Source organism: Rousettus aegyptiacus, unplaced genomic scaffold (assembly GCF_014176215.1).
Source record: "Rousettus aegyptiacus isolate mRouAeg1 unplaced genomic scaffold, mRouAeg1.p scaffold_m13_p_17, whole genome shotgun sequence".
NCBI lineage: Eukaryota > Metazoa > Chordata > Mammalia > Chiroptera > Pteropodidae > Rousettus > Rousettus aegyptiacus.
In genome coordinates, this window is record NW_023416292.1 from 2243873 (window position 1) to 2268073 (window position 24201).

Here is a 24201-nt window from a genome sequence, read left to right on the forward strand (position 1 = left end):
CATTGTATGTCTCTCGATAGATGTACACACCTCAACCCAGAGATTCTTGCTTCTTACCCCTAAATGAATAAATTAAAGGAATCTTAATTTGATTAAGCCTTTGATCTCACCACTCGTACAAGGACAGTGGAACATGTTAGATGATATAAGAAGAATACAATCAGCCAAACCCATAATGTTAAAAACTCTTCATCAGCAGTCCCCAACCTTTTTGGCGCCAGGGACGGTTCTCCTATGAGAATCTAATGCCTGATGATCTGAGGTGGAGCTGAGGCGGTGATGCTAGTGCTGGGGAGTGGCTGCAAATACAGATGAAGCTTCACTTGCCTTCCCGCTGCTCACCTCTTGCTGTGTGGCTCTGTTCCTAACAGGCAATGTACCAGTCCATGGCTCGGGGTTTGAGGACCCCTGCTCTGCAGGACAAATGGCCCAGTTTCTTCAACAAAACAATGCAGGAGAGAAAGAAGGAGAAAAAGAATATCTATAGATTAAGCGTTGACTTAAGAACTATAATGACCAGTCACAATGTACAGATTTATTTGCATCTAAATTAAAAACTAGCAAAAATTGATATAATAATAATCATAGGAACATAAATATTAACTGAATATTTGATTACATTAAGAAATTACTAATTATCTTTAGGTGCATTAAAGAGTTTTTTAGTCCCTATCTTTAGAGATGAAATGATAAGCTGTCTAGGATTTGCTTCAAACTAATCGAAGGGTAGAAAGGACAGGAAGTAAACCTACATCAAGATAGGCCATGAGATGACTACGAAACTACTGAAGCTCGAGCGTATGGGGGGTATTGCACTATTCTCTCTACTCTTATATATGTTCATAATTTTCTGTGATAAAGTTTTTTCGAATAATGATCAGACCCCCCATGATTGTCCCTGTGGTGACTTAAGCACAGTGCAGTTAAACTCCTCCAAACTGGCCAGGTCACGCGGGCTCTGTACTCTGGGGCTCCCACCCTTGAGAATGTGATGGGAGGGGCCGGCCCCCCAGGCTGCTTTTCCCCTTCCAGAAGCTCCACTGCCACAAGTTAGACCTCACTTACTACAGCTATGTCCCACCGGGGCCTTTGACAGAGAGAGGTAGGGCCAGTACAACATAAGAGAAAGCAACCCCACCCCACCCCCCAAGGTCCCACCAAGAGACATTAGTGGAGTCACATTCAGTCTTCTGAGGTGAAATTCCACACTCCCTTTCCTCCCTGGACCATCCTGGCTCAGAGCTGAAAGTGAAAAGCCTTTCTAGACCCATAATGAATTTAGCTTCTCACTACCCTAGGATCTGGAAAGGAACTAGAATCATCGCAAAGCAGCTGGATCAAATGCCTGCCATCGCAATACGCAGATTGAAACTTATCTAATCTTAGTAACCAATGTCACCCAATAAATTTAATAATAAAAAAGTTCTTTATATAAATAAGTAAGTATTTAAAATGTCTGTTGCCTTTTTGCCTCTATTAGGTACCAGAGTAGAGAAGAGGAGGAGGCAAGAAGGAAGAAGTTGCGGGAAGGACAGGCCACAAAACACCCAAGCACCAAGGCCCACGCTGTAGCCCAGCCCAGCCCAGGGGCCCAGGCTGCCGCCAACCCCACCTTGGGCAAACAGCTGGCACCTCCCAGGCTGGTCCTCCCCTTCGCACTTCCTGGTACTGCTGATCACAGAGCTCATGGGAGACCAGAGAAGACTGAGGGAGAAAGGAATGGAGGATTCAGAAGGGAAGGGGAGAGAACTATGTGGTGTCTGCATAAGTCCCGGGAAAGGGAGGAAATAGAGGGGAAGAGTAGCAGACCTGGCTGAGGATATAACCGAGTAAAGGAAAGAACAGATAGAGCAAGGGGGAAAGAAAGCTACGGTAAGGAGTGAAGGGAGAGAGATGGAGCAGGGAGGGTTAGAGAACCCCAGGAGCTCATAATGGGGGTGACTGCGCCACAGCTTCACGCCCCTAGGGTCCCTCAGCCATCCCCAACCCTGTTTGCTCAGAGGGAGTTCTCTGCCCTTACCAGCCCAGGAGGGGTCTCCGGCACCAGCTGGCAGACACACCTCATGGCCTAGCCACTCCCTGTCCTACCTCCTGGCAGCCTGCTCCTGGAAGAGAGAGATGAACGGACTGCTCTGAGGGGCCCAGTGCTTGAAGGAAAGCTCCGATCAGCCGGCCAATCAGGGAACCAAAAGGAGCCTGCCCAGCGCCCTCCCTTTGGGGCACAATGCTGAAGGGGACACAGGGTTAACTTAGTATTCATCCAAGGTGCCTGCTCCATATTCATGCCCATGCTGGGTGTTCACAAGATGACTGCCTCCCACTAGCACAGGCTCACTGACCTTCAAGGACCGCAGGGCCCGAGGTTGCCTCAGAGTCAGCTCACACCAAAGCCAGGGCAAGTCGGCATCAGTCTTCACCCTTAGGCATGAAGGAAGTGGGCCAACAAGTCCCTCGCTGACAGTCAGGAACCCCGTGACTAATCCCAGGGCTGTCCCAACTCTGAAACTCAAATTCTGGCTCTGCCTCTTGTTGGCTGTGTGACCTAAGGCAAGCCGCTAACCGCCTTCCAGTTATAAAGTCACCGGGGTCCTGTCCCTCAGCCTGTACTTCCAGTGCCACGGGTGAACACACGGAAGGAGACGTGCTCTGGGCTCACCGGAGAAACAACGCCCTATAAACGCAAGGTATCGTTACCATAAATGCGAGTGCCTGCCCCACCTAGGAAGGAGGAAGCAGGTTTCTGTCAGGTGCTGCAAGGCCATCCGAATAAGGAGAAGGCAAAGCACAAACCACGAATGTGGAGCAGGCACCTTGGATGAATACTAAGAAAACACGCCCCCCCCCCAAGCCCCCCATCCTCGGGCACCCTGCCCAGCAGCTTCGTCAGAGGGAAATGAAAAATGCGGCAAGGAAGAGTAAGGAAGAAGCAGACACAGGGGCGGGGGAACCTGGCCCTAGGATTTGTATTTGTAGGTTGATGGGGTTTCTCACCATCCAGAGTTTAGCCAACCACCCCACATGCCCCATTCCCAGCAGGGCCAGGAAAGCAGGATGGCTGGGGAAGGTAGGGGGTGTTTAGCTTGGCCTCAGCCCAGAACTACCGATAACAATACTCAATGTATAGATATCCAGGCTGGGCCTCTTGGACCAAGCCCCTCCCTTCCTCCCCCACCAGAAGAAGGCTCTAAAGAAGGCCCCTCTTGTGAGGATGGGTGGAGGGAGGCTGTTTTTCAGGATTAGAGAACAGTCTGAAGGAGGATCCTTTCTCTCAAATGCATCTTCAAACTGTGGTCGGAAGCTATACCCTCTTTTGCTCTCTGCGAGAGCAACTGAATTAAGGCAAGAAGACATTTAGGTGACACTAGGCAGTCGCCACCTCCAGGGACTGCACCGCAGAGATAAAAATGACTTTGGGAGAAAGCGGATGGACAAGGAGTCCTGTCATTCCCCCTTTCCCCTCTTCTATCTGGGCAGTAAAGGCTGAGCCCCCAGGGGGATCGGAGGGGCGGCTGTTCTGAGCTATGCAATGGGGATATCTGTACCCTCTTTTCAATCCCCCCATAGCCACTGTTTGTTCTCCCACAGTCCCCTGTCACCTTGTTTCACCTACTTTGATGGTTAACAAATAATGCTGCTGGGTCACCTCTGAAAGGTGTCTGTCTCTAAGGTGTTCCAAGGCAAAATCCCCTGCATATGGGAGTGGCCCAATACAAACATCTCTGGTGTCTAGAGGGGCTTTGTAAGGGGATCTGTACCCCTTAGGTCTGATTACCCATGCCTTGACACTAACCCTCCCGCCTCCAGTCATGCACTTAACTTTATCCTAAGACTTGAGTTCCCAGCATCGCCCCCTGAGATCCTGAAATAGCTCTCGATGTGTCACCAGAAGCCCCTGTTATGAAGAAATCCTCCCTGTTTGTGATATAGTCTTTAGACAATAAATTAAGCATGAGCCAGCAACCTGTCTGGACATTCATCTCCCGTCCCATTGCCCTGGAGAAGAAAGAATGTGCCTCTGAATTTGGTCTCCCTGCTCTCTATAAATGACAATTCCGTCAAGCCCTGGCTCACAAGCCTTCAGTGTAGCTCCAGTGCCTACACGATAGAAGCTAAACTTCTTAGCTCAAAATGCAAGACCTTGTATAATCTAGCCTCAATTTATTTACCAAATATGATCTTCTACTACCACTCTACAACTAAAAGCACAGATTTCCTGTAAATGTTACAGGTCACCGGACCAGAGGAATTCAGTTGAAGCAGAGGTCAATTCTGGCTGAGGCCATCAGGCCTGACTCCATAGAAGTTGTGTGGAGGGCAGAGGCGCTGTTCAGAATCACACGCTACACCAGCTTGCTTGCGGTTCTGCCCCATTCCTCCTTATGTTGCCCACCACGGGCTTGCAAGCTGAGGTTCAGAGGTGTTAAATACCATAGCACACACTGCTGTGTAAAGATGCATTTGAGGGAAGGGATCCTTCTTCAGACTGTTCTCTAATCCATACAGGACATATGTTTACAAATCCACATGGATGCACGGAATGTTTTTCTGCACTTGAAGGTCTGTAAAACTCTAGGCATCCAGGAACAGAATCACAACAACTAGCAGCTGCATTTGACAAGCCCCCTGCTAGTGCTGGACCAGAGTGATAGAGAGAGCATGGCTTAAACAGAGTAATTTTCTGGGATGGCTCCCATCGCACCTCTCCTGAGCCCTGTGCTCGTCGTCCAAACAGCCATCCCTGGGAGGGAAGAAGAGCAGGAAGAAAAGAATGTGAAGAAACTTGCATCTGTCTGGATTCCCAGACTTTTCAATACGGACCTTTAGAAGAAAGGGTGTAAAAAGAGTTAAGAAAAAAGTCCAACCTCATCTGCTTTCTGTGATTCAGGCAAGTTGATGCTATATATCAGTGGCCAGGCAGGGGAGTGGGAAATGGAACGGGGGTCAGAATGAAGGGACAGAGACCAGACCAGACTAGTGGACGCCTAGACTAGCCAGCTCCTCCCTTCCCGGCAGCATCTCGAGCCAGAGAATGATGAGGCCAGAGCCAGAGCAATACGAGGGAAGGGCATGAGGGGAGAAAAGACATAAATCATTAAGTCCTAGCTCTACCAAGGAACCCCCTTCACAGCACTGCAGTCTCCTTTCTAGCCCATATCATAACTCACCCAGTGAAGCATCACCACTGCACAATCATCCTGAACGGGGTCTTGTATGCAATGAGACAGAAAGGGACCAAAAAATGCATCAGAGATGAGAGGTAAAGTAAGCAAGTAAGCATGAGGAAAAGAAAGATAACTAATGAGCTCTTTTTGGAATTAATTTTCAAAGAGCAAACAAAAGCAATTAATGTCTGAGGGCAGGCTCCCAGCCCAGCTGCTCTGGGGGAGGCGCCCAGGTGACTGAAGACCTGGCTGTCTGCACTGTGATTACAAAGGTGGGAGGTCGCTCATCAGGGAGGACTCCAGAAGAAACGATGCCCAGGGGGAGCGGGGAGGAATCGGGAAGCACGGTACCAGAGTAATTATGTATGTGTTGGTGAAGAATGCATATACCCAAAGACAGGGACGGGGCAGTTCTGTCAACTACATCGCTAGCCGTAAAGGCATCCCAAACACATAGAGTGTTTGTGAAATCCCTGGGAACAAGAAGTGACGGCATGATGTGCAGTATGAAGAAAATGCCTGCTCTATACCAAGCACTGGATATTTTGCTTGTCTTATTTCCTTTCACCCAAAAACTCCATAAAGTAGTATCCTCCTCATGTTACAAGTGAAGAAACTGAGGTTCTAAGAGGTAAAGCATATAGGAGAGAACATTCATCCTAAGTTCCCAAAGACCTAGTTCAAATCATAACTCTAGAAGTTTCTAACTATGTGAGCCAACAATGTAACGTTAAACATAGTATTTAACCCCTCCGAACCTCAGCCTCAGCGTCTGTAAACCAGAGATGTACTCCCCGGGTTGTTATAAAAATTGAATAAGATAACTTATATAAAGCTAGTGCTAGTCCGTGCACACACTAAGTGTTCAGTAAGTGTCTGTCCTCTTCCCTGTCTCACTTTCATTAGATAATTTACTCATTCATTCAACAGACAGTAAAGTGGTCAAAGTATGAAAAAGGGGAAGGGAATGGGATGTATGGAAGCCCTTTTACATGCCGGGCACTTTACGAGGTCTTTCGGGTAAAGCATAGAGATTAACATGAAGAATAGGAAAGAATCCCTGCCTTCAAGCAGGAATTGACAACCTAGCAAGCCAACCCCATTAATAACTGAATGCAGCGATGCGCGCTATAAGAGCTGTGTAAGACAAAAGCAAACAAAGGTACAGAGCCTTGGGAGTTCAGGAAGGTGAGGGAGGAGGGAGGCAAGAAGAGAGATGACTCCCACAGGGCCATGATGAAAGGTTCTGAGAAGAGATCACATGACTTCTGAACTATGAAAATGGGCAGGATTTGGAGTGGAAATAAAGGGGCAGGGTCTTTAATATGGCCTCTCCTAAGGAGATGCTGATAGGATTCATAGGATACTAATCAGCACAGGCTTTCTCTCTTCAAGGGTGGAGGATCAAAGATGGCTGCAAATTCTTTGCTACTCCTACCATGGAAAGGTGGAGTCTATTTCTCCCCTCCTTGCATCTGGGTGGCCTATGACTCAGTTTGACTAAGAAAATGCAACAGAAGTGATGTTGTGTGACTTCTGAAGCTAAGGCATAAGAAGCCTTAAACTTTCCAATTGGGCCTCTTAGAATATTCTCTCTTGAGACACTCCCTCTGGGAACCAACTACCACACTGAGGTAAGTCCAGGTCACATAAAGAGGCCACATGGAGGTGCTCAGGTAGGCAGCCCCAGCTGAGCTCCAGATGACAGACATGGGAGGATCCACCTGGGCCGTCCAGCCTTCAGATAACTACAGGGTCAGGAGACAACCAAGCTAGCACCTAACTGAGCCCAGGTAACCCAGAGAACCCTGAGAGATGACAATACATTGTTCTAAGTTACTGCATCTTGGGGCGATCTTTTATGCACCAATAGGTAAACATGTCACTAACTGTGGGTGTTACTAGGGAAGTTGGAGTCAAGATCATTCTAGACATGGATAGAAAAAGGCACACGGAGAAAGAATTTCGTATTGGGAGAGACAGGGGAGGGAATCGGTCAAATTTTCCCTTAGCCTTCAGCTCTCCACTCCCCACGACTCTTCCCAACATGATGCCAGATCAGTCAGTACAGCTCCTCATTCAGTTTACCCCCGGGATATAACTGGGACAAAAAATTGGTAACATGTAAAGATGGTTATAGCAGAGCTATTCATAACAGTAACAAATTGGAAACGACCCAAAGTTTCAGTAATAGAAGAGCAATACAGTAATGGAGTAACATGACAGAAATATTTACAGCTATTTAAAATGACAAATTTATGGACCATTGTCATACCTGGAAATGTCTGTACAAAATATCGTTAAACAAGAAAATGCATGGCGCAGGACAAGAGCTACCCACCAATGACAACTATGTAAAAGTATTAACAAAGAAAAGCCCATGGAATAAAGGCACAGACTGTGGTATTTACTTACCACCCCACTCCCCTTTTTTAAAGAAAGGTTGATTAAGTACTACTTTCTAATAAAGCATCAATTCAACCTCACAAATACCAAAATAGGGTCATGACTGCCTGGGAATTAGGGGATAGTATTTTGGAAGATGGGAACATGATTTCTGTCACCCATGGAATGTCTGGTCGGGGGTGGGGATGGGTGGGCTGGATGACAGGGGCAGAGTGAGCAGAAGGGGGCTGTTGCATCTCCTCAGCAGGGTAGCTGCATGTTAGGAAACAAACCCTCGGTGTTTGCTGACACAGTGCAAGGAGAAGGACTCACACAAAAGCCACCCATTATCTCATAATTATTGTCTCTCTCGTGCCTGCAATTAACGGCTGTCTGAGAGGCGCAGCCGGGTAACTAAACGTTCACCCGCATTAGAGTCAATCAGCCAGCTGAAGTGCCAATTAACAAGCCCACTGCAGACACTCCAGCACCCAGTGGCAAGGGGGGTGGGAATAGGACAAGATAACGCAGATCTTGGGCACACTGCTACCCCAGGAGCAGGAAAGGATGCTAAAAGCAACATCCTGAGCCCCAGGGTAGAAGCCAGTCTTGCCCCAAATGAGCTAAGCTGGGCTCACAGGTGCTTTGATACCCAGCGCCAAGGCAGAGGGGTCTGTATGCATTCGTGCGTTGGCCACCAAGGTTCCTAACAGCTGCTGCAGCCCATCACGGAGCAGTACTCGGCCTATGGGAGTAGATGACGGGAAAGACATGGCCTCGGAGGTGCTGTCACCTCCTGATTTACACAGGAAAGAAACAGAGGACAGAGATAAACCAGACCAGACAGGGAGTCATCTCGACTGATCTAGGCTAAAATTGACTTACACTGGCCTCTGGCTATTTTTCTTAGGCAGCAAGCTCAGAAACACAGAAAGGAGCCAGTGTCAGAGAATCAAAGATGATTCTTCTGTCCTGAGGAAAAGGATGGGCGCTCAAGTAGCTGACAGCAGCATCCCGAGTCCTCTCCCAGAAACTTGGGGCAGGCAAGGATATCCTGTGGTCCCGTATGGCACACCCAGAGCCTGCCACTGTGCTACACCCAGACCCTCTCTGACCGCGGACAGCAGCCAGCAGAACTCAGGCTGTAGGACAGAAGGCACCAGAAGATGCCTACCAGGCTGCCTGGGAGCCCCTGAGATCAGAGATGCAGATCATCATGTTAGAGATGATCTGGTCCAGTGGTTCTCAATTCCAGATTAACACTAGAATTACCCAGATAGCTTCTTAAAAATATTAAGGCCTGGAACCACCAAAGACCAACTGAATCAGGATCTCTGGGTAGGAGGCGGCCCAGACACAAGTATTTCTTTAATGCGCCCCAGGGGATGTTGATGACTACTCTAATTCTCTCAATTACAAATGAAGAAACAGGCTTCTGGGGCAGTGATACCTTGCCAAAGGTGACAAAGGCAGCAGGGAGCAGAGCTGAATCACCAACCAGCTCTTCTGATTACAGCACTGAGGCTCTTACACTCAATAATGCTGGTTGAACCAACGGCTGAGGCCCCAGCCGTGCCCCACAGGGGTCTGTTGCTGATCCTGCTATGTTGTTCCAGGGCTTCATCATCCATGATTTGCAAAAAGACTCAAAAGGCAAGGCTACCAGATTTAACACTGACAAAGCCAGGAGGGATGGCTAACACACTATGGCAGAATCAGGATTCCACATACTGGAATAACGGCCTAAAATTGACAAAATGAAATATACCATCAGTGTAAAACCCCACATTTAACATTGAAAAGATTCCAGCTGTGTATGTAATCCAAAGATCTGAGATACGCTCAAGAGCATGTTCCTAATAAAATAGAGGAAAACACAAATACAATCTAGATTTTTTTTTTTAATGTATGGGTGTTTTCTAAAAATCTTATTGTTGGAGTTCTAAGAAGTAAATGGAGAATGTGGAGTGTTTGTGATCAAATACCCTGGAAAAGGTTTTATGTCTGTCCCCAGGAGCCTGGTCAGTAGGACTGATTTCAAGATCTTAGGAGATGGGATTCTTCCCCCCTCAACCTCATTCTCATCTCAAGTTGAATAATGTAGGGCAGTACTTTTCAAATGGTAATGTGCGTGTGAATTTCCTGGGGGACCTTGTTCAAATGCAGATTCTGATTCTATAGGTAGAGAGTAAGGCCTGAGATTCTGCATTTCTACCAAGTGTTGTAAATGCTGCTGGCCCATGAAAAGCAAGGATTTAGAGGGTCTCAAGGGTTTACCTGTGAAATTGGGCATTCTGAGTAGGCTTGTGGTACCTGTGGGAAATGTGAGAAGTGGGGGAGCTGGATTTGGAGGTTAGAAAGGTCCCAACAGCACACGCTCAGCTCACCTGATAAGCAAGAGCATCAAATAAGCAGAGAAGCATGAAAGAGACCCACTGAAGAAGAAAAGACCTATGGGGCAGGGAAGCTTATTTCAGGCCACTGTGGGTCAAGGGATGTTCCAAATAGAACACCAGTTGCAGAACGACATTATAAAAAGGACCAGACTGCTTCAATGAGGGTACGTGCGTGTTTGGAACCAATGTGAAGGGACTCTCTGAGCTGCCCTTGACATTGACCTTCTCTCTGAAGCAGATCACATCTTTGATGTAGGAGAGGGGAAATCTAAACTTAATGGCTGTCCATGGGAAAGTGACCTGAGGATTTCAGTACAATGAGCTCAATTTAAACACCGGTGGTTTGCAAACATAGTCTGACACAACAGAAATAGTTTATAAAGTAGAGGGCATCAGAGTCCCGCTGAATAGACCACATCTGGAGTACTGTGTTCAACTCTACACAGCTTACTTTAAGAGAAGACAAAAAGTTACCATGACCTGAGTGGCTTACAAAGCTGCCAGGCACTGTTCTAAACTTTTTACATGTGTTCATTCATTTAACTCTCTCAACTACCCTATGCGATAAGTACCATCATTACTCATGTATTACAGATAGGTAAATTGAGGCCCAGAGAGGTTAAGGTTTATAACCAGAGTAACACAGCTGGTGAGTGTGAAGCTAGGTGCCCACTCAGGCAGATGGACAGCAGAGCCTAGATTTTTCCCACTGTGCCGTATTGTCTTTCAACACTTGCCTGACTCTCAAAAAGACAACAAGTGAGCACAGGAAATAATGGCCAGGATGTCAAACTGGGACTAAAGAGTGGACAGTAGAAGGAGAAAACGTGTGAGATCCATGTTAAGAAAGGAGTTGACACTGTCCGCTGATGGACAGGGATGCTTCACAGAGCGGTGCTCCAAGTCACAGGGGTGATTCAAGTGGCGCTGGCTGATCACAGGTCTGGGACACTGGAAAGGCGGATGCTGTGGGAGGAGGGTGGAACTGAATGAAAGGTCGCTTTCAAGGTTGAGACTCCGGGTTCCTCTCCTGTCTTGACCTCTTGATCTAGAAAAGCAGACTCTGACACCAATGCACAGAGTTTATAACAAGCTGTATCTAGCCTGACTTGCCCACTGATTCTGGCGTGTGTGGTGGAAAGAAAATGACAGCCGGGCCCAGACTACAACTTGCTGGGAACAGCTACAAATTGACCAAGGAAAGATTGTGGGAACTATGCAAATAAGCTTCTGTTGACACCTCCTTCTCCAACCCGTTATCTCATGAGGTTCTTGTGGGGGTGATAAGCTGTCTAAAATAGCTTACTCTTTCTCGAAGAAATATTAAAAATATACAGAGTTATCATAAAAAGTAAGAGATTCAGTGTTTCCTAACCCACATTATACTGTGGGCAAGCACCTTATCTACATTATTGGAGTACCCCAGAAGTGAGTGACAAGACCAGGTCTCCAAGAAAAAAGGCAGAGAAGGGTGGACAAGGTGTGATCCAACTCCACTCTAAATTCTTCAGCAGTGACTGGGAGACAATGATCCTGGCTCTGAGCCAGGTAGAGAAATACAGTTGACTCTTGAACTATATGGGTTTGGACTGCAAGGTCCCACTCTACGTGATACGTGAATGTTTTTCAACTGGCCCGTGTTGTTCCAGAGTCAGCTCCTCGGCTGGGAATCCACATATGCAGAGGGAGGACTGTAGTTATCAGAGGACTGTCGACTGAACAGGTGCGGTACCCCCAACCCCCACGTTGTTTAAGACTTCGCTGTAATCTGAAATTGCAGCCCACAAAAGAATCTAGACCGAGAGCGGTTCCTTATCTTACCCTCTTGCACGTTGCCCCCTCCCCGAGCATAATGCCCCTGGAAGGTGGGGAAGGTAGGGATCAAGCACCAGCTAGTTCAAGACATTATGCTATTTACTGGGGAGAAATACAAATTGATCAGAGAGAAGGACTTATGTGCATAAAAATATTTTGGAACAACTTCTATTTCCAGTTGGCTCTTTCAGCCTATAAAAGGACATTTTAAAAAATATCATATAGCAAAGTAAAGTGTTGATGACTTGGCCTTGGTTCTGATAACACCAGATTTGGAAGATGCTGGGCCCAACTGGGATGCTTTCATTCAGTTCAGTAACGTCCTTTCTGGGGTCTGGACGCTCTCTAAATTGTCGTGCTTTGCCCCGCTGCCTCCGGAAGAGCTGACCAGAGGCAGCGGCTGGCCCTGCTGACCCAGGCTTCCTTCCTCAGACCCCCGGCCCTCCCTCCAAGGTTTCCCTCCCCTAGGAAGCCGCTCCACACTCGTCTCTGCCGCGCTGCTCTTCCAGAGGTCTCAGTTACTCTCTCCTCTTCCTGTTTTCCTCGCATCTGGGCTCTGCCGCCAGAGGCAGGTGTAGAGGAGCTCCGCCTTCATCCCCCCTCAGAACCAATGCGCGCTCTGCCCTGGGTACAGCCTCACCCATAGCCCAGTCCTACAGAGATGGGGGAGGGGGCTGAGTCGCCACACCCTAACAGGGACACTCTAGAATCGCCCTGACCAGGACAGCAGGATCAGCAAGGACTCCTCCTGTTCCCTCTTCTCCCTTCCCCTGTGGAAGGTCCCACTCCTGCCCCGCCCCACAACAAAAACCTTCCTTTTTCAGCTGAATCACTTGACCTTAATAGTAAGGGACCAGATACAGTGGAGAAAGTCAGCTCACCCAACTTCCCCAGTCACTGTCCATACTCACATCTACACACACACACACACACACACACACACACACACACACACACACACACTGACCACAGTGATAGGGACATCAGGGAAGAGCAGGGACACATGGGAGTAGAATAAAGAGAAAAAAAGAGAATAAGTTAAGCCCACCCTGCTGGCTGCTACCAGAGGGCTATTTGGGTTTAAATAAGGACATTGGGTTTCTGGACTCAGAGAAGGCGTGCGCCACGAAAGGAGGCCATGGCTGCTAGAGGAGCTGCTGCTTTCTGAGATAATCCCCCTGCTGCAGAATGTGGGCAGGAGGGAGCAGTGAGGACTGGCACCCGACACCGTCTCTGATTCTCCCTCCAGCCCAACTGTGCCTCCGAGCTTTTGCCTCAGTGTCTTTGTGGCTCCCTTTCTGCATGGTCTGAGGGGCCCCCTGATGAGACCAAAAGCAGCTGCGGGCCCTCCATACACAGACGTGAACATGCAAGTAGCGCACACACACTCCTCCAGAGGAGGCAGCGTCTACCACCTGCCTCTCCCAGGACACAGGGTCTGGGTGCCTGGGGAAGGGGGGCCAGCTGGGCAGCCTTGAGCAGCCACAAATAAGCTGTGACTATTGGGGGGGGGAGGTGTTATGACAAAGTGGAGCCTAATAAATCACTACATCATCCTTCCCCCTGACCCCATCTCCACCATCTCACTGGCTAATATATCTGCACTCAAACGTAGGTCACATGAGGTGAGGAGAGGACTGAGCAGGAAACATGGAAACATCTATAAATTCTAATTCCGATTCTTCCCCAGCCTCTCAATGTCCTCTTGAAGTAATGGCCCATCATCTCAGAAATACAGATTCTTCATGGGGAAAAAGGGGTCATCGAAAGTCACCCTGGAGAAACTGGAGGGAACGTAATATAGAATATTACTAGGACACGCAGAATATACAGATGGAGAGATAAAGGGTTGATACAAGAAAGACACTCATCCACCTTCACAGTATGATCCATTCTTATTCAAGCATCAGGCACAACCTCCTTATACGGTACTGATTCTCCTTATTGGAAGCCCACCTAGGCTCCAGCCTCTGTTCTCCCGGCCTCAGATGGAAGTATACACCCCACTCAAGTTCCATCAGAACTCTTAGTCACACAGCCACCTCTTTGGCCTGACATGTTACAAAGGAACCCAGAGCCTGAAATCAGGATCCTGGCGCTGACCGCTCTCATTTTTATGGTTGGAATTGATGCTCAAACCATGGGTGCTGAGTAAATTAACAAGAAGCATACAGAGACTAAGACACATCTGGGCTTGAAGCGCCATCCACCCCCCATGCCACCTCCTCCCCAGGGCCATGGCAGGTTGGGCAGCCTCGTGTGCAGTAGGGGCCCTGTGAACTCTGAGCAGGAAATACACCCAAACGGAAAGGAAATGTCTCTCAGCTATAAACACCCCTTGCTTGCCCATTCTTCTGTTTGCAAAGGGCAAAGTCCTTTGGGAATGGCACCAGCCACACATGGAAAACCCAGTTCTGAGAACTGGAGAAACGGGCTAAATTTTCATAGCACAGTTGAAAATGGAACCAAGTGTATGAATTCTCCACTTGCACCCAATTCTGATTCCAGGCCTTATCTTTAATTTATCCAGGTAAATATTTATAAGGGCAGCATTCTTCCCGGGTATTCAGAGTAGCTAGCACCCCTCCCCCTCCAGCCACGCCTCACCTCACCACCTGGTGCTGATCTCTCCCCCAGCTGAACCTACACTGTGGTCAAGTCCACACTCCACAAGCCTCCTGCTGACGGACTATCTTTCTGTTGTCAAACAGGAGATAGACAATTAAAAACTAGCTTTTCTAGAGCCCGGCTTAAGGCTGTCCTGTCAGAAGATCTCCCAGAAGCATTTAGGCGGGCCCCAGGACCCTGATGCATACTCTTTCTTTCCTGGCAGTGGTACCCAGCCCAACTCAGTTTCAGGCTGCCCACACTCCCCTTCCCTTCCTAGACTCACTCCCCTGACAAACCGAGGGAACACCCAGACCACTTTGGGCCCAGCCTCTCCTCTGATGGCCCTCCCCAGCACACAGCTTCTCCCATCCCTGCAACAATGGACAAGAGGCACTGAGTTCTGGGCTCAGCTCCCGGCCCATGAATCCACGGTGGCCAGGGCAGGGCCATTTGGATCTTTAGATCCCAGTTTCTTCTTCTATAAGAAGAACCTTCAGTCTATCTCACAGCAAGAAAAGAACTAGGCAACAGATCCAGCTCACGTAGGGATGCTGAGTCATGAACCTGAGCAGCAGAGAGCCCCATTCAGGCCTTGGCTCTACAACTTTGGACAAAATGAGCGACCCCTGATCTGTAACCCTGGGCAACTCCTGTGACCGCTGAGCCTCAGTTACCTCATGGATTAGAGTTGTATGGATCCAACCAGGTAAGTTACACATGGAATGTGAGAGAAGCCTGAGCTCCTACACACACCCGAGGAGCTTAAGTTTTTTCTCAGTGTTTTTCAAACTGAAGGCAGTGACTCCACCGGTGGATGTGCAACTGAGCTAAAGGGTCAAGGCTATCCCTTTTAAAAAACAAAATAGAGCAGACTAATCTCAAATGTAACAGAAACTTGGAGTATAGGTAACACACATGTGTTTGCTGGGTTATGATGCAAAATTTATTCCTACGGGCTGCAGTAAAAAAATTCGATTATGTCTTACTTTGAACCATTTTTTGTAGATGGTCCCACCTGTGTAGATGGCAGATTGGGATGGTAAAATCCTTGAGGGCGAGAGCCACATCTCGGGTTTCTTGTTTTCCAGCCCTCCCACCCCCATCCTCTGCCACGGGGCGGGGCTCGGGCCGCTGTGTGCTTCTCCATACGGGCGGTTCACAAGCTGGAAAGCATCCACCGAATAGAAAATCAGCGCAAGAGGTGAGGAGGGAACCACCACTGACAGCGCCAGGCACTGTCCCGAACAATGTCCCTGGACGTCCATATTAGCACCTCCGTCTTACAGATGAGGAAACTAGAGCTCAAAGAGGGGCGGAGGATCAGGACTGAGTCCTACGTTTGGACCGTCCACGGTGTCCCTCTGGACCATGCCGCTTTTGTCATTGCCCACAGGCGCTCCTGCACCACCCTGTCAAATCTTTCCAGTGTCCTGCATTGGCCAAGACTACTCACAACACACACACACACGCACACACACGTGCACACACATGTGTGGTGGAAACAACACGGCATCCTTTCCTACCTGCCCTTCTCTGGCTTTCCCAGTCCTGTGAGGGTGAGAGGAGTGGGCTGTGCTGGGGGCATCTAGGGTTTGTCTTCCTCTTCTTCCCGCCCTTGTCCTTCTCTGCCTCTTTGGAGGCTGATTCCCCCCAGTTCACTACCCCTCCCCCAATACCAGCTAACTGGTTACCCCGGCAACCCAGCTGGGAGGCTGCCAGTTACCATGGCAACCCAGCATGGCCGCCAGGCTGCCTTGCTTAGGAAGGTCAGGGGACCAGCCAGGCGACAGAGCCAGAGCGGCTGGGATGTTGCCAGGGTGGGACTAGCCTGGACCGGGGGCCTACGTGCCTGAGGGAATGGAGTTGCTGCTGTCAGGGGGCCACCTCTTGGCTTCCCGTGAGGCAAGCTTCCCCAGTCTGGGCATGAGCCACAAGCAGACTTCCCATTTGGTCGCTGAACCTTTTCAACAGAGTTCCCCTGTCACTTTCCCTCGGGGAAGTTTTCTCAGCAGCTGAGCAGCAATTGGCTTAACCCTGAGTCCCCTTCACCCTCCTCCCTTTCTGAGTATATCTGGGATTCAACATGCATGCCACATGTGTGTGTCTGTATGCAATGTAGTCTCTCCATGACACATGTTGATAATAATAATGAAGAAGAGCTGATATCTTCTAGGATAGTCATTACAATGTGCCAAGCATGTCCTAGGTACCTTGTGTGAAGCCTCTCCATTGATCCACACAACAAACTTATTATCCCCACTTTGCAGATATAGCAACAGATTCTGGGAAGTTAAGGCAGTTGTTCAAGATCACGTGGGTACTAATTAGCAGAGCTAAGATGAAATTATATGGATCGGCTTCTGAAATTCCTTGGGCTCTTGGCTCCTGCCCCTCCCCCACCAGTCTGGCCTGCCTTCAAGGAAACATTTTTCCCCTTTATTAAAATATTATTTAGTGCCAGGTGTTTTGTTCATACTATTTTATTTCATCCTCACTCTGTGAAGGCTTTAGTCTCTTCCTATGACACCTTAGGAAACTGAGACCCAAAGAAATTCAGTGACTTCCCCAAGCCAATGGGGCCCGGCTCACACTCCCTTCTTTGGGGAACCCTCTTCTGGCTCTCCCAGGAGATTCCATCACTCTTGTCTTGCCCACCAACACACGTAGCATATGTCTCTATCATACACGAGACAATCATTTGCTCCCACATTTGCTCACTTACTAGAATTTAAAAATTCACTTTTGCAACCTAGCACCACCTGGTACCTAATGAGCATGTAGTAAATATTGGCCAAAAGAAAGTGGTGTGGCAGGGATTCCAAGTCCTATTCACCTGACTCTCATTTGCATGTGCTCTCAATCACATTAGCCTGTCTCACTCTTCCACTCTTTCATTCATTCAAAAAGCAGTTATCAGACAACTGCTGTGTGCCTGGCTCTGTGCGAAACATCACAAAGACAAAGGCAAAGAGAACCATCTCTTGCCTTGAAGCAGCCCAGTCTTGTGGAGGGAGGGACAAGGCTGAGCAGGAAAAGCGATAAATGTCCCCCACCACTGCTATCAAAGGCTTTCTCATGAGTGTGTCCTCACGCCTATTTGGGCCAAACTCCCTCCCATTCAAAGCTTCATATAACCAGCCAACATTTATTAAGCACCTAATGCTCTCAAATCACTCATGGTTTGGGGCAGTGTGGGCAGAATGAGAAGACAGTGGGAATCAGGACTTACCAGACAGAATGAGATGTGACTAATAAGGACAAGGGTCCAGGAACTAGTAGCCGGGACACTGGGATCATTTGTATCACTCTACAGAGCTTTCGCTTTTGATGTGATAGAGCCATTTCATGTTGCATTGCTTCACATTCACACTCACTTCCTGCATTAGCTCGTTTGAACCTCAGTGATGCGAGCAGGGCAGGAATTATTACCTACATTTTAGAGACAGGGAGACTGAGCCTCAGGAGGGGAAGAACATTGAGTTAGGAGGAGGAAACCTGGGTTCTAGACCTCGCTGGTGATTCTAACAAGTCTAATGATACTTCCATCAACGCACTCCCACCCCACATCCCGCCCCACCAGAAGCAAGTTTTCCTGACCCTCTATGACCTTTTCAATTCCCTAGTTTCAGGTGAATCAACAGGTTTGCCTACAGTCTCTGGATAGCCCAGTAATGCTATTGAGGACCCAGGAACCAAGCAAAATCAGAAAAATGACCTGGCCATCAGTGGCCGGGTTGAATTTAACATACTAATTGCAAGTATTAGGCTAATTAAAAGCAAATTGGCACCTGCAATGATAGACTCAGGTTCTCAGGTATTGATGAGCCAGGCTGGTGATGTCAGAGCTAAGGAGAGCCCTCACCTCTGCCCTGGAGAGGGGTCCTAGGCTCTATAGGAGTAAAGCCTCGATATCCATGTATGTTTATCAGATCAGCATTGATCCTGATTTCTTGAATTCACACAGTAAGGACCAACCCTTTCCCAAAACTAAGTAACCTAAGGGGGCTTGACAGTCACTCTGCATACCATTTGCCTTAAACATTTCCTACTAACTTACCTCAGCACCTGTCTGACCTTCAAGTTAAAGCATCGCCTTCTGATATACTTTGTTCAAAAATCCACGTCTAATAATAAATGACTTTTGTGAAATTATTTACAGTTTAGAAAGCACATCCATATTTATTACTTATCTAGCTGTCAACTAGATAGGTGGGTGGTGATACTAACCCCATTTTTCAGACCAGGAAACAAAAGCTCAGAGATTAAGTGACTTGCTACAAATCATACAGCTGCTAATCTGGACCAAGTCTCAAATTCAAGATAGGCGTTCTTTCCACAATCCTGGCAGGCAGTGCACCAATTCTCTCATTAACACATGGACCAGAATTAGTTTATACTGTCAGCTAGTGCTACTTTGGAAAGCGCAAAGAGGGCTCACGGGGATGAGGAACACTGGGTAGATTTGACAAGGAAGAATCAAGAAAGCATGTGCAGGTGTGGCTCCATTGTGTAATGGTTAGCACACAGAAGGTCCTGGGTTCACACCCCAGGTGCAGCCACAGGTGGTGGAGCCACGGACCATACCTCGGGTGTGCCAGGCCCCCAGAATGCGCCGGGGGCACCAGGTCCCAGGTACATGCCTCCGAGGGTGTGGGAGGAGAGGCCCCGCCGTCAGAGATCCAGTTGGGGGATCCAGTTCTTAAGGAGAAATGGCAACATCCATAGGTCAGGGAGGGAAGTGGGGAGGAAGGGAATTAAAGAGGGGGGAAGAAAAGAAAGCATGTGCACATGACAGTATGTGAGGGGGGTGGGCGACCGGAGGAGGGGGCCCCGGTGGAGCATCCTGTTAGCCAGAAGACACTAGAGGAGCCTAACTCCCTTCACCCACCTGCCAAAAGAAGTCCTCAGAAGTGTGAAATCCCAGGGGATCATGAGGGAGGGGGGGCCACCTCGCAGTGCTCCATGCTGGCGAGACCACACCTGGTGTGAGGCCCCAGGAAAGGCTTGGGAAAGCTTGAGAAGGGGAGTGGAGATCACTAGAGAGACAAGGGCGCTGAGCATCCAACAAGGAGACTTGGACGTTTGGACGGAGGAAGATCATGATACCGTCTTCAGATATCTATGTTTCTCATGCAAATCAACGGCAATAGGACAATAAGGACAAACACATTCATCACTTCCTCCACCTGATGTGAATCTACTTCATACATATATGACCTCATTTATCCTCACAAGAAGCCTGTGGGACAGGGAACATTATTATCTTCATTTTACAGATGGAGAAACTAAGGCACAGAGAGATTAAGTCACTGTAAGTGGCAGAACTCAGATTCGACCCAAATTTGATCCCGTAACTGAGATCTTGATAACTGTACTAAACTGCCTTTAAAGAAAAGCCAAACACTCAAACAAATGAATGACAACAAATGGACTATTTATACTTATAAACCTCTTTTTAAAATTTTAACACTAACTACTGATCAAATAAATGCATTAAAACAACGAAGAATTAAAGTGAATTAAAACAACATAAAAAGTAATAATATTAAATGCCGACGTTCATGCAGCAGAATGCATTTCCATACACAGCTGCTGGGAATGTCAATTAGTACTTTCTAACAAGGAATTTGGCAAAATATGTAAAAATATTTAAAAACATAGCAAATCCAGAAATGTAATCTAAGAAAAAAAGTCATTGATATGTGTAAAGATTCTAGTCTAACACAGGGGGCCAATTAAACAAATAAACAGAATAAGTATATAACAAAATACTAGGCAGTCACTTAAAAGTGATTGTTGTAAAAAAATATTTAAGGACATGGAAAAATGCTTCTATTTAAGTGACAGAATATTCACTTGCTCCAAAATTTTAACAGGATATATGTGTATTTTGATAAATATAGTCACATGTCTGTGTATGAATTCATAAAAACATATATATATATATATATATATACCAAAACATCAAAATTACATACCAAATCTCTGAGACAATTATGGATGATTTTGATTTTTATATGTTTTCTACATTTTTAATGACTATGTATTACTTTTATACTTACAGAATAGTAATTTTTAAAGTATATACCCTTCATCACATTAATTCTATGTCTTGGGATTTATTATAAGGAAATAATCCAAAATACAGAAAAAAGTTATGCACAAAATTTTCATGTTGTGTTATTTGTAAAAGGATATAAGGGTAACAACCTAAATGTTCAATACAAATACAGTTATATAAAATACATTATGCCCACACACTATTATAAGCTATTTTAATATAAAGAAAACCATCTTTATCACTACGGGAAAGAGAGCTGACTTGCTCGCTCTGTGCTGCTTCAAAGAATCAGAATCAAAGGCCGGACCCTTAGCAGTAGGCAGATTTTGATTCAATATAAAAGAATGCTCTAACTATGGCGCGGGCTGGCTGATGAGGTGGTGAGTTCCCCGTCTCTGGAATTATCCACGAGAGGCTGGTGCTCCCCTCAGGGAGGCTGCAGACGGCTCATCTGGGCTGGGAGGGAGGCTGGACTAGACAGTCTCTGAGGGCATCTGGAGGTGTGGTCCTGAGCGAGAGCCTGCCTGGATGAGCGATTGCCAAGGAAAGGGTCCCACTCACTCTACCCTCAGCCTCTCTTCCTCTCTGCTCCCCATTTTTTCTAATAGCTTCCCGAAGTATGTTCTTTCCTCTCCAAATATTTTTTAACCGGTCAGAGACTCGCCTGCCAAAGTCATCCCACTGATGCACTGGCTTCCAGACCACCTCAGACCATAGCTCAGACCCCACGCGAAACCCCTAGAAACCAGGACCCACTCCTGCCACTGCAGCCCAACTTCCACCTTCTTCCTCCTGACCATCCTCTGGAGGTTCCCCATTCTCAGTGCCAATAGCCTCGGGAAACCTCACAGCAGGCCGGGGAGGAAGACTGAGAGGAAATGGGCTCAAAGAGACTGAAGCCGACCAGCACTGGCTTTCGCGGGGCTTCTGCACCCTGGGCTGGGCCGGCTCTCAGCTCAGCTTCTCCCTGTCCAGTGCCCCCAGGCTCCACCAGCTCCCTCCTTGGAGCCCAGGGACCTAGGCTGGGCCTGGCCAGTGATGTCAGCCTGGGAGCTAGGGCTGCCTGCCTGGCTCACTGACTTCCTAGATAATTACTTCATTTACACCAAGCAGGAAGAATCCAACTCAATAATCCAGGCAGACACGTTAAAAGTAATTATCTGTGTAATGCATCCTGCACTGTCACCTTCCTGTGAAGAAGAAAAAAAAGACGACCGAGCCGAAAAAAAAGCCCCCATTGTCTTGAGCCTGTGCAGCCGCCCCAGGATTAATTACACTCCAGGCTAACACATTTATCACCTCGCACTGGTTGGAAAACCAAAGGCTTTTAATAATTTCTATCTGCAGCCCAGCACGCCGCAGTGAGGAGACACAGAGCCGCTTGTTTCCCGCAGGAAAGCTCAGAGCAGTGCCAGGCGGCGCCCTCCTGCTGCCCCCACCTGGAGATGGCTGGAGCCTCCAGCCCGCGTCTCTGTGGGACCTCCCACCTCCTCTCCACCGACAGGGCCTGCCCATCTCCTGCCCAAGCTAAAATGCGGCTGCTCTGAAGTGGAAGCCAGTGCTCCTTGAGGGGGGGCCTGGAAGCCAAGGTCTGCGGAAGGCGCCTGCGATGCCCCTGCAGCCATCTGAACCACACAGGCTCCGGCAGAGACAGGCCAGCCAGAGCTCCCGCCCATACGCACAAGACCCTCAGTGGAGCCCATGGCCCAAACTGCCAGACTGAGGGCGAGGGGTCTACAGGGATAGGCCGGGTCGGTTGGGGGGAGCTGCCAAGCCCTAAAGGACAGTACCCTCTCTGACTCTGACCCTGAATCCATCCTCCCCCACCACCTTCCGCCCTGCAGTTCAGCCTCCCTGCCCCTGTGCCCCAGGGCTGGCTCTCCCCTCTCTCCCCATTCCCTGGCTTGCCTGTGGTTGAAAAGAGCATCTTGGGCAGCCTCTACTCCCTCTGCCTTTCCTGTCCAATCCCCTGCCTTGCCCCCCACCCCTCTCCACCAGCACCCCAACCTTGCTCCTTTGCCCAGAGCCTCACACAAGGAAGCTTAGCCAGCTGCAGTCTGGCCTCACCATTATAACCCTGCCCCCTCATACGTCCACACCCATGCACCAGGCTCCAGCTCATTCAGGTGCTCCCCACTTTATCTGAGACCCCAGAGATCAGATGCGCCCTAGGAGTCCAAGAGCCTCAGCAGCTCTAAGCCCCAACTTCTGAGCCATAAAAAACATATACACCCTGACCCCGCCCCGCACTGAGGCAGGTGAGTCCCTGGGGCTGACCTGAACCTGACCCCAGCAACTCCCTCCATCTTTCCTTCCTGGTGGCCGCATTCCTTCTGGCGGCATTAGAGGCAGGGTGGGGCTGGCTTCTTTGCTATAGCCAGGCTGGGGGGCCCAGCTGGACCCTAAGGAGGTGGCAACCCCAAAGCTGGGAGGTGCAATTCAAGTGTAATAAATCAAGCCACATCAGCCCTTCCTGGGGATTCTGGAGGTGGGGGGCATAGAAAGGGCTATAATTAGCACTCTCAGCATCCATGATCCCCAAGTAACGCTGCCAAGCATGAGAGATGGGGAAGGCAGTGAGTGGCACCGCGGTGCCAGCAGCCCAGACTCGCACCGCAGGCAGCTGCCAGCCCAGACCAGAGCCCAGCCTCCCTCCTCCCACCTCGTCCACACATGCAACAAAACAGACTCACCGGCTTCTGAGGTGTGAGCCCCTTGCTGAAAAGCTATAACTCTCCCCCAGCTCAGGCCGGCTGGGTCCTCCTTCCCAGCCCCTCGGGGGGCCCGTTCTGGAGAGCGGGGCTCTGGATCTGATCTGCTCTAATCAGTCATCTCTCTGGCTGGCAGGTCCCTGGCGCGGGCAGAGGATGCTGTTGTGGTGACTGCAGGATCCAGCATCTTTCCCAGGCAGAAGCAGCTGGGCATGCTCCGTGGGCTCCCAAGGGGATTTCAGGGCCACGTGACTCTCCCTCCCCAAGCTGTCACTTAAGATCAGGAGTAAATAGTCCCCGGAAAGGTTAACTCCATCCACACCAGTGACAAGCTGCTAACCACCCATGCTGCCTGTCCCAGAGAGGATGGAGTACGCCCACACAGCCCTCCCGGCCTTCCAGCACCAGGACAAGGCTGCCCCCCAAAGGGGATCTGGGCCACCATCTGGGTTTTCAGTTCTGCCACCAGAGTGTGGGGGGCCAGAAGCTGCCCATAGGTTTGGCCTGACCATAGTGGACTTTCACCTCTGTGGCTGTCCACCCAAGAGATGGGCACACCTCTGGTTATCAACAGGGCTTGGCCAGGGCCCTAGTGCCTTTACGTTCCCCACCCCCACCCCAGCACAATGAATTTAAAGAAATAACATTTAGAGCTGGTTGAAGTTTGTTACAAGATGCTAGGACCTCCTAGGTCCTCAGCCCAAGTTAGTTTCCAATGACCTTGGGCAAGGATGCTGGCCAAGCCAGGGGATACCTGTGTTTTGCATTATCAAGGGTCAGAGGCAGAAGGAAGGGCTTCAGACAATAGGATTGCAGCCCTGTTTCTGCTGCAGACAAGCCCATGCCATTAAGAGATCTCTCTCTCTCTCTCTCTCTCTCTCTCTCTCTCTCTCTCTCTCTCTCTCTCTCTCTCTCTCTGTATCTATCTCCCTCCCTCAGTTTCCTTCTCTTCACATTTCTGTGCATTCTGGAAAAATAATAGATTCTCTGTAACAATGGGTAAGTGCAATTGAAACAACGAGTTTCATAACCAGGATCAAAGATGGAAAGAAAAAGGAGTA

At 48.7% G+C, this 24201-nt stretch overlaps 1 protein-coding gene across 4 annotated transcripts in view; it reads right to left on the bottom strand.

Moving 5' to 3' along the window:
- The window catches only part of PLEKHA6 (pleckstrin homology domain containing A6), a 115200-nt gene extending 92039 nt beyond the window's left edge, over positions 1-23161 (bottom strand). The window contains exon 1 of one of the 4 annotated variants that reach the window (XM_016140050.2): positions 23123-23161. The gene's annotated coding sequence lies outside the window, so the exon portion shown is untranslated. Of the gene's footprint in view, positions 1-342; positions 1134-2020; positions 2299-2339; positions 2800-23122 lie in introns of those variants that run through there. The other 3 variants (XM_016140067.2, XM_016140076.2, XM_016140084.2) reach the window with 3 other exon arrangements.
- Positions 23162-24201: the final 1040 nt, after the last annotated feature.